This window comes from Melitaea cinxia, chromosome 24 (genome assembly GCF_905220565.1).
Source record: "Melitaea cinxia chromosome 24, ilMelCinx1.1, whole genome shotgun sequence".
NCBI lineage: Eukaryota > Metazoa > Arthropoda > Insecta > Lepidoptera > Nymphalidae > Melitaea > Melitaea cinxia.
In genome coordinates this window covers 9,875,751-9,887,141 of record NC_059417.1, presented here as the reverse complement: position 1 = coordinate 9,887,141, position 11,391 = coordinate 9,875,751, and positions in this window count along the sequence as shown.

Here is an 11,391-nt window from a genome sequence, read left to right as displayed (position 1 = left end):
CACAGGGATCTGTAATTGGGCCAATTGAATATCTCCTCTATGTTAATGAAATGTGTAATTTGATAAAACAAGGCTCCATTTATCAATTTGCCGACGACACTTGTTTGATTGCGGCACATAGATCAGTATCTGAAGCTGAAAATATTATGCAAAACAACTATAATCTTATTTGTAAATGGGCCCACGATGTTGGGCTGGTGATTAACGCTCAAAAAACTAAATTTATACATATACATTCTTCCCATAATGTACCTATCACCTCCCCTGCTATCATGGCCCACACTCATGAATGTTTCCATAGTAGTCGTATTAGTTTGAATTGTCAATGTCCACTGTTAGAAAAAGTAAATCAACATACTTATCTCGGCATCGTTATTGATAACAGATTTAGCTGGAAGCCTCACATAGACCTCGTCTGCTCTAAATTAAGATCTCTACTTAGTAGATTGTTTATATTGAAACATAAGCTCCCATATAAAATTTGTAGAACACTGTATCTAGCCCTGGCTCAATCTGTTATCAGTTATGGACTGAGTAGCTACGGTAGGACCTATAAAACACATTTAAATAATATTTATGCTTTACAGTTACGTTTATTAAAAACCATTATCCCAAAATTTAAAAATAAATGTATCTTGAATGAAGGTGATATTTTTAAATATTGTAATGTCATGGATGTATTTACTTTGGTGAAATTCAATATCCTAAATGAAGTTAATGATCCTTCTTTATTAATCGAAAAATGTAGACCCAATACCCTAAGAAATATCCAAAACTCAAAAAAATTTGTTGTGCCGAATGCTAGGAATTTTTACGGAGCTAGAATGTTAAACACTATTATACCTGCATTTGTTAATGAACTTCCCGAAGACCTACAAGAGTTATACCTGGACAAACGCAAATATAGAAGATCACTAAAAGAACATTTACTAAAATCTTTAAGCGTTTAATAGTTACAAAATTTTGGTAATTACCTTAGTTTAAATTTAATGGCCTAACATGGTACGGTACGATAAAGATATCATATGATAATATGATATGCGACGCGGCGGCTTGTCCGGATAAGCTCTTGTGAGTTTTCGTGGCAGGCTTATGTATAAGTTTTAACTATGTGTTTTTTGTGTTTTGAACAAATAAAAAAAAAAAAAAAAATAAATAAATTAAATTGGAGTGACTGTTTGTAAAATTAAAAGAACCGCTTTTTACTATATGCATATGGATGTATACACAGTACATATACCAAAATGACAATTTTCACAATTTTTGTCTGTCTATCTGTCTGTTTGTTCCGGCTATTCTCTGAAACGGCTGGACCGATTTTGACGGGCCTATCACTGGCAGATAGCTGATATAATAAGGAGTAACTTAGGCTACTTTTATTTTAGAAATTTATATAGTTTGTAACTCTGCGAACCGAACAATAATTGTTTTTTAATTTAAGTCACGGGCAGAGCTAGTTTTACTATATAAAATAATAAGTTAGTATGATTCCAATACATAGCAATATATTTAACATACACACACAACCATCTGATGACACAGGAAGAAGAGATGAAGACACAAGCATGAACAGATGTTCTTGATATAATAAGATGCCTGTGTCGTAGTAGTTAGTAACAGCCGACTGATATACCTTATATACAAAACCTCGTGGCACAGTGTTTCTCTGTAATGGCTCGACCGGCGCTAATGATTATTTTGTGTACCAATATGTTGCTATAAGAATAGATCGCAATGTAAAAGTTCTAGTGCTCTGCCCAAAGGTTGCTTGGAAGAAATCGCTGGTTTAGCAATAAGGCCGCCTGTTGCAATTAATGCGACTTTATTACTTTTGTTTTTTTAATTAAATTGTTAATTTTTGTGTTGATGTTGAAAAGAGTCTGAATAAATAAATATATTTTATACCGCAAGATGATTTTTGCTACTCTTACTTCACGCATTTGATAATTAGAAATACAATAAAACGTCTGTACATACATACATACACTATGATATATAAATACTTCATCCAGATTTGGACCAGGAATCGATTCCACTATCATGGAATTGAAAACAGATAGCCAAAACCAAACAGATCATAATAACGCGGTTAACATATTGCCGTATTTTTTTTATTTATGATTTTTGTTTCCTTGTTTGTCGCCACCACTTATGTAAATCCTTATAGTACTATGATGATAAGATTACCAACTACATATTAGATCATATTTACTTACTGTATAATTTATGAGCGGCGGATTATTGGCAATTGCGGTTCCTTTTATCGAAATGTATGTAGGATTAGTGTTTTTATACACAAACGAACAATTCCATAGCATTATGAAAGTAATTTGTTTATTTACTGTATGCTAAATTAAACGTACAGTTTGTAAAGAATACATATGAAATATAAAGGATGGTGCCAAGAATTTGGTAATTAAATAATAAATAGACGCTTTACACTCTACGGAATTACTAAGATTTGCTCCAGTGTCGGGTGTCCGGAAAACACGAAATACACAAGCGCAAACGCCCAGGACAGAAGCTTTGCCATGTGCGGGGATATACACGCAACCGTTGGCGCTACAGCCAGTCAGTGCTATACAGGATTGACTTGTTTCTTGGCGCAATTTGCACTGACCCTACTTTCTGTTCCGGAGGCTGGATGGGCGAGATAAGTTCTTATCGTAAGTGAATGTAACATATATGTACATTTAAAAAAATCCGGTAGTTGCCTAAAATATAGCAATTAACAAGCGCACTAGTCGTCACTACGATTTTCGAGGGTATTCCCCGATTTCTCTAGGATACCGTCATCAGATCCTGGTTTCCTTATCATGGTACCAAACTATGAATATCTCCTTTCCAACAAAAAAAGAATTATAAAAATCGGTTCATAAACCACGAAGCTATCCCCGAACATACATTTAAATATATATATAAAGTTGAATTGAGTAGCCTCCTCCTTTTTTGAAGTCGGTTAAAAATCGATTTAGATTTGGACATATAGATATGATTTTGGAACGAACTTCCTTATGGGGCCTTACGGGCCTGGGCGTAACGTTTAATAAAAGCGTAAGATTCTTATGTGATGGAATGATGGCTATACAGTCTAATGTATAGTCTAGTGATGACTGTTATTATTATTGCAGTTTGCTATTATTATTATATCATTCGATAAACTATTATTTAATTTTTTAAAATCAATATAAATAAAATAAAGTTGTTAAGATGATTTTGGAAAGAAGTTTTTTTTTTTTTTATCGATAAAAAAAATAATTTTAAAAAATGTATACCCGAATAATTATTTTCTTTATACCTCGAATAGAACTTGGTTACTGACATACGGAACATGGTTACATAAGAATATTGATTTAAAAGTTTACCTAAGTATATAAGTAATTTATAATATGTGCATTAAATAAATAGTTATATTATGTAATTAATACAACACATATAACATATTAAATATATTTAGTAAATAATAATAAACTAACTAACCTCATAACAACTGCTTTCAACCACAACATGACGCTTACTAAGTTTACTCATTATTCGCAGTGATGCCTGCCTTATATAAACATGGAACTATAATCGGTAAAAGATAAAATATTTACTATATTTTTATCTACAGCCGGCTTCATTGTTAACTAATATAAATAAAACCTCCTTGGAGGCATGAATCACTTAAAAAGTTAAGAAAAAAAAATCTATATAAGATTTAAGACCAACATGGTTACTTCTATTACTAAAACTATTAAAAAAAACGGGATATTTACCGCTTTTATATTTCCATTTTGCGGAGCTCGATATTTCGACATTAACTGCGAATGTCTTGTTCACGAGACTGAAATTTGCGGGTAGATTTTGATGGCTTCAGCAGTGTCCATACCGACTACCTCCGTTTTAGTAAAAAAAATCTATTTCCAAATTTTTTTTACATTATTTTACATTTTTAATTTACAATTTTTTCATACAGAAATTTACTTTACATACATACGTATATACGTATACTGTATAATATATTAATATCAAGATTACCAAAGACTAATTTATCTATTTCGCCCATGACTATTAAAAACGTCGGATGTGAAAAACAGCAACTTTACAGGAGAGCGATTCAAAGTGTGAATTGCGTGTATCTTTTTATTCATTTTAAGTAGGGTCATGAAATTTTAGAGTAATGCTGTACAGGCTATTTATATTTTGGATAATATTATTACTAGCCGGTATTTAATGTGTAAATATGAGAAAAGTCACTTGTTACATTTTTAACGGGTTAAGACTAATACTGATTGGTCAGAAGTACCACAACCGACATTGTTGCTTGTACGAAATTAATGATTGCTTGTCGGAAGTTCCATTTACGTCATTGTTCATTGTTAGTATTTATAAAAAATGTATGTCGTATGTAAATATTACTAAAAAACAAACACCAAAAATGTAAAAAAGTGAATATATTTATTTAAAAATAACAAAGAAAAGTTTGTTGAATAAAGGAAATCGTCAAAATAAATACAAAATATTTCTTTTGACTTAAATAACTCAACCACCCTCTCACCCTAGCCCTCTTCTCGGGGGTGTCGTAAGAGGCGACTAAGGGATAACACAGTTCCACTACTACCTTGGAACTAACAAAGCCGACCGATGGCGGGATAACCATCCAACACAGGCCGAAGACGGGCAGCAGCGTCTTCGGTGCGACAAAGCCAGCCCTGCGGTCACCAACTCCCTGCCCAGCGTGGTGACTATGGGCAAAACACACGAGTTCACGCCATTTTTGGCGTGAACTTATGGATGCCTATGTCCAGCAATGGACTGTGATCGGCTGAGATGATGAAATAACTCAACAAATAATTACAGCTTTTGTTTTTTTTTAAAGTAATATTCAGATTAACTAAATCAAATCAATCTTCTTATTGACAATCAACAATTGGTGGCATCACTAAAACCTACTAAACAAAACACAAAATCTTCTATAATAATTATCTAGATTTAATAAGACACTTGGGTATTAATCAAAGATTTGGTTAAATCTAAGACTTATAATAATAATAAATAATAATAAATGTTTATTTCATCAATAACCAAAACATTACATTAATAACACAAAGGTTGACTTCTTCTTTTGAGTGCAATAAGCTCCCGTGCCAGAAGAAGTCACTCTTCCTTAACACACTCATACTTAATAAAGAGTTATAAGACGAAGCAAACTAAGCTTTACAAATAATACAAATAAATACAAGAAAAAAGAAAATTGTTAGTAATAACCTGTGTGTGTGTGTGTGTGTGTGTGTCTGTGTGTGTGTGTGTGTGTGTGTGTGTGTGTGGTGTGTGTGCGTGTGTGTGTGTGTGTGTTTGTGTGGTTTGTTTTTTTTTTTTTTTTTTTTTTTTTTTTTGTATAAAGACTAAGTATTTAGATATCCAAACCTATTTACATAATATGCTCAAATAAAACTTCTGTATCTTCATAAGTTAGAGTTTTAAGCCACGCAGTTACTTTTTGCTTACATTCGCGCAGATTTAAAGGGTATATTTGTAGGATATTGTTACATTTATTATACAAGTGAGATGCAAGATATTGAAATTGGGATTGAGCAAATCTTGTGTGTGTCTGGATTTTCTTAACAACACTAGTGTTTGTTCGCTTATTTATATTATTAGGGTTGAAGTCTGATTCAGTGTGTTTTTTTATTATTATATGTAATATAAAAAGTCTTCGAATGGAAAGTGTATCAGTTACGGTGTAAAGGTTCTTATATTAATATGTTTTAGATTAATCAATGAAAATCAGTCTTCTTCATCCAAGAAGATTCCTTCCGATACATTATAGAATTCTAATAAAAAATGTGATATCTTTTGGGGATTAGTCACTTAAATGCGTCCTAAAAATTATATTCATATTAAATTCTATCAAAACTGTGTCATAACTGTTACATATTTCATATGTGTCCAGTGTAATTAATATAATTCAAAGCGAGGATTTAAAATCCAATATTGCTGGAGTTGTTATCACTTTAACTTCATAAGGTTCACCTTCAGCTTTGGCCCAGCGAACGAGGCAGCACCATTCCTCTGGTATATAATATAGCATCTTGCGTTCACTACGCGCTCGATGATTGAATGCACACTATCCCCTTCATTTTGAGTATGACCCTTCTCCATGAAACAGTGAGTAATCGTGACTCCAAATTCTTTTACTGCAAGCAAGTATAGAGAAAAAACCTTCCTTCCGTTCCTGTTCTGACCCGGGCTATAGTCGGACCAAAATTTCTGCCTAGACTATATGCGTTTTCTTATATATATATTGATAAAGTCAACCTGAAACTTCATTTGCACAACGTTTTGCAATAGCTTCGTGGCACATAAAACATGTAGCTATTTTGTTAGACAAATTATAGAACGTAAAGTTTAAGGTAGACAATTTCATTTTGTAGTAAAACACGCTTACATATATATGTGGTGTTATCAAAACTTTTCAAAAAACAACATCAAAAGTAGCTGCTAATACTTCTTCATTCGACTTAGCTTCATCTTTATCTACTGATTACTTTTCATTTGTAGGTAATTCTTTACTTTCGTATATGTGTGACAAGTATCATAGAGATCTTTTTTTAGGCTTATGAAAGCCAATATTAAAATTTGCGTTAAGTATATTCCTATTTATTTGCTTTGTCACTATATTTTTTTAGAATCAAATCATTCCGTGTATATGCTATACATTCGAGAAGCACTATCCACACCTTCTAAAGATAGTTTCTTTGAATTTTTGCTGACACAATATGATACAATCAATGAAAACGATTTGACATCATCACACACACTTCTCGTCATCCCTCTCATCATTCTCATCTATAATTCAGTTCTTGTGCTAATATTTGCCACGTTGATCTACTAAAACTGAAATTCGTTCCTCAAATTTTTTCCATTATGTAGTGAGATGATGCGCTTACCTGCAGATATTGTAGTTAAGAACATTACATACTATAAATTTTTATGGTCTGGATGGAAATAATAAAATTTTATGACCATACTTAGTAGTTATTGAGGTAAGGCACAGCAAGAAATATCCTGCTCAAAATATGGAGCTGTCCGACTGGGGTAGTGCCTCGACCTTACAGAAGATCAAAGCTAAATAACGCTGCTTTCAAGCAGTTTTGTGTTCCTGTTAGTGAGTAGGTTGCAGACGTCTTTAAGCTACGGTAATCGCTTACCACCAAGTGAGCCTTACGCTTGTTGGGTGATCTAGTTATATATAAAAAAAAAATTGAGTTCACTCATCTTGAAAAGTTCTCGGTATTAGAAACTCAATAGGAAATAATAAAAAACAGTTAAAATTAACTATTTTATATGTTTGGGTGTTATATTTGGTACTAAAGACATTTTAAGTCATCTGCATAACCTCAAAGAACTTCAAATGTAATATATCCGACATTTAATTAATTAAATAAAAAAACGTTGAAAACGTCGGATATGGTACTACCGACATTGAATCCATTTGATAAACCGATAAACAACGTCAGATGTGGTACTAATGACATTTAACTCATATTGAAAACCGATTAACAACGTCGGATATGGTACTAACGACATTTAACTCCTTTCAAAAACCGGTTAACAAAGTTGGATGAGGTACATCCTACAATTTTAAATTACTTACTGTAAATGTCTCGTGTAATTTCTACTATCTATTATCAAATTTGCAATTGTATTAAACTATGAACTTTATTGTTAGAAATCGTAAAAGTAATATAATAAGTAAAAATTAATAATACCTGTTTCTCACTAGGTTTTGCTTTGCTCAAAATGTTTTCATCGGCATTTTTACTTCTATTACTATGTTTTTGTTTACCACGTCCAGTAGCTAGTTTGATTAAACGTGCTTATCTACTAGACATTGTGAACGGTGTTATAAAGTAAAGGATTAACAATAAAATGTCCTAAAAAAACAAGTGTCATAGCAACATCAGTTAGTCCCGCTAACATAGTCTGAAGTGGGAGATTGTTGAGAGTTGTCTCCAATCCTGACACGTCTGTTTCGTCTCTCTCTAGCGACAGGACAAGTGCCGAAAGCCTGGAAGCAAGCTAACGTGCAGCCTGTGCCCAAAAAGGGCAGTCGATCTGACCCTGTCAATTACAGACCAATTTCCATAACGTCCATACTCTGTAAGAGTGTGGAACGTATACTGAATAATCGGCTTCTGGCACACCTTGAGGAGAACGATCTTCTTAGCGACCGACAGTTCGGTTTTCGTCGCAAGCGGTCCACTGGTGATCTTCTCGCGTATGCCACACACATTTGGAGTGAGGCTATCGAGAAACACGGGGAAGCCATAGCGGTCTCGCTCGACATCTCGAAGGCATTTGACAGGGTCTGGCACGATGGCCTTATTAGCAAACTTCCCTCATACGGCCTACCCGCTTCTCTCTGTGTTTGGATATCTGACTTCCTGAGGGATCGATCAATTCGCGTGGTTATAGACGGTTGCGAGTCCGATCGTTTGGTCATCAATGCCGGGGTCCCTCAGGGGTCTGTACTCTCGGCAACGCTATTCTTGCTGCACATCAACGACCTGCTCAAACCCGGGACCTTTGGGTATGCAGATGACAGCACCGTTGTCGAGCGTTACATGTCCGACGCACGAGCGAGTGGGTCTGAGATCCAGTCGCTGAGGGAAGCCATGATTCAGCGTCTGAACTTGTCCCTTAAAGCCGTCTCTGATTGGGGTGACGCAAATCTGGTCAAGTTCAACGCCTCTAAGACCCAGGCGTGTCTCTTCTCGGCAAAACGGAGTCCTTTCCAACTGACTCCCTCTTTCCGAGATGTGCCCGTGCCCATATCCGGCCACCTGGAGCTTCTTGGCGTTACTCTAACATCCACCCTCAATTTTGGCTCGTACATAGAGGCAAAAGCTCAAACAGCTGCCAAAAAACTGGGCGTCCTCTCGAAGGTGAGACAGTACTTCACTCCGGAACAGCTTCTGAATTTATATCAAGCACAAGTTCGATCATGCATGGAGTACTGCTCTCATCTTTGGGATGGCTCAGCCAAGTACCAGCTGGAGCTTCTTGAATCAATTGAGAGACGAGCCAGGAGGCTCATCGGTGACGATGCACTGGTCGCCACAAAGCTGCAAAGCTTACATCATCGGCGTAGGGTGGCCGGCCTGTCGGTTTTTTATCGGATACACTTCGGAGAGTGTGCGCAAGAACTCCATGACCTGATTCCGCCCTCCCCCTTCCATCATCGTACAACCAGACGCTCTGCGTTACGTCACCCTTATATGGTTGACATTCCCCCTATACGCACTAAGCGATTCGCTAGTACATTCTTGATCCGTACGGCCAAAGAATGGAACTCTCTACCAGCGTCTGTGTTTCCTGAAAGCTATGACCTGGGGATCTTTAAGTCGCGAGTGAATAGGTTACTTCTAGGTAAGCGTGCTCCATCTTAGACCGCATTTTCACTTATCATCAGGTGAAATAGCGGTCAAACGCCAGCCTATCTATGCATAAAAAAAAAAAAAAAAAAAAAAAAAGAGATCGTGCGCACTCACCCGCTCCTGCGCACCGCTAACAACGTTGGTAGTTATCATCTGACATTGTTAGCGAGCTAGCCAGGTAATATCCGACATTTTTAAATTAAGTAATTCAAAAACTATGCATAAAATAAAAAATTTCTCTTCAGCTGATGATAGACTTGGTCATTTGGGAACGTTTTATGAAATAAACAAAAAAATGCGATTTTGCAGTTCTGACTATGTTAATAGTCACTAGCGATTTATAGAAAGAAAATATTGATATGATAAACAGTGCGAATAAATTTACAGTTTAAGAGGGCTTTATGTAAAATATAATATTAAAAAATGTTAAGCAAATAAACGCTTGTGTTGGTAACAGTCGACTGTTATCGCTATCTATACATAATAAAATGGTAGGGAACTGAAAACTGTACATTGAATATTTTTTTTAAAAGAATACTTGGGGTGTGATCTACAATTGATACCGAAGCCAAAAATATAGTTTTTAGAATTTTTGTCTGTTTGTCTGTATGTATGGTCAGGATAAACTAAAAAAAGTACCGCATGGATTTACTTCAAATTTGGCGCGAATATTATTAAGAAGTCGGGTCAACATACAGGCACATATTATCATGCTATCACCTACCGGGAACGAGCTCTGAACCTTTATTTCCTCAACGCATTTTGTAACAACGTGTAATCTAACGATGCATATTTTAATGTTATTGTTATTATGTTTAATAACCATGCGATATAAGCTAGCTTCACACTATAAAAATCACTCAATTTAAGTAACTAAGCCGATAAACATAATTAAATGAATATAAGTAGACAAAACCATCTTAAAGCAGCGCTATCTGTGAAATTTTTCTGTAGATATGAAATGTAAAGAAGAAACGGGTAAATGAATGTTATTTTAAAAGGTATAATCGAAGGCATTTTTGGTGCTGTATAGCGTTCACGCAGACGACGTCGCGAGCAGCAGCTAGTTTTTTAATAAATACACTTCTGAGGTAGGGCACAGCAGAAAATCCTCCTCCTGCTCAAAATATGGAACAGCCCGACTGGGGTAGTACTAGTAGAACTTTACAGAATATCATCAGCTAAATAATACTATTATCAAGCAGTGTTGTGTTCCTGTTGGTAAATAAATTGACCAGAGCTCCTGGGGCGATAGGGGAAAGGGTCGGCAACATGCTTGCGCTGACGCGGGCGTTTGGCGTTGCAGACATTTATAAGCTACGGCAATTGCTTACCATCAGGTGAGCCATACGCTTGTTTGCCGAACTAGTTACATTTAAAAAAAAACATACAAGTAATACATAATTATATAAATAAATAATTAAATAAAAACCGGCCAAGTGCGAGTCGGACTCGCGCACCGAGGGTTCCGTACAAACAAAATTATAAAAATATTTTTATTACATGATGTAACTCAAAGTTTATGCTTTTCGCAATTTTTTCTTTATCTGTGCGTAAGAAGTTGCTTCGTACCAAATTTCAAGATTCTGAGTTCACGGGAAGTACCCTGTAGGTTTAGCTGCTAAAAGTAAAACAGGAAGTTAATGCTCTTAGCGCCTCTTTCACCTCAACTAATAATCTAAAACTTCTGGATTTTTAAATAATGTGGAGTTTGAAAATGAAAAGATAAATACGTCGTAAAATATTCTCTGGTGGATACCAATACATGTCGAATAATTTTGTAAGCAATGAACGCAACCAGAACTAGAGAGGGTACTGTAAAAAACTAGTCCAGCTACTCCAAAACATAGCATTTAGCAGAGGATATTGAAATTAATTGATTGATTGATAAGTTAATGGCTTTCAGTTGTGCCTATGCATGAGACATAGTTGATTCCACTAATGACACGTAGAAAATTGATCGATGTAG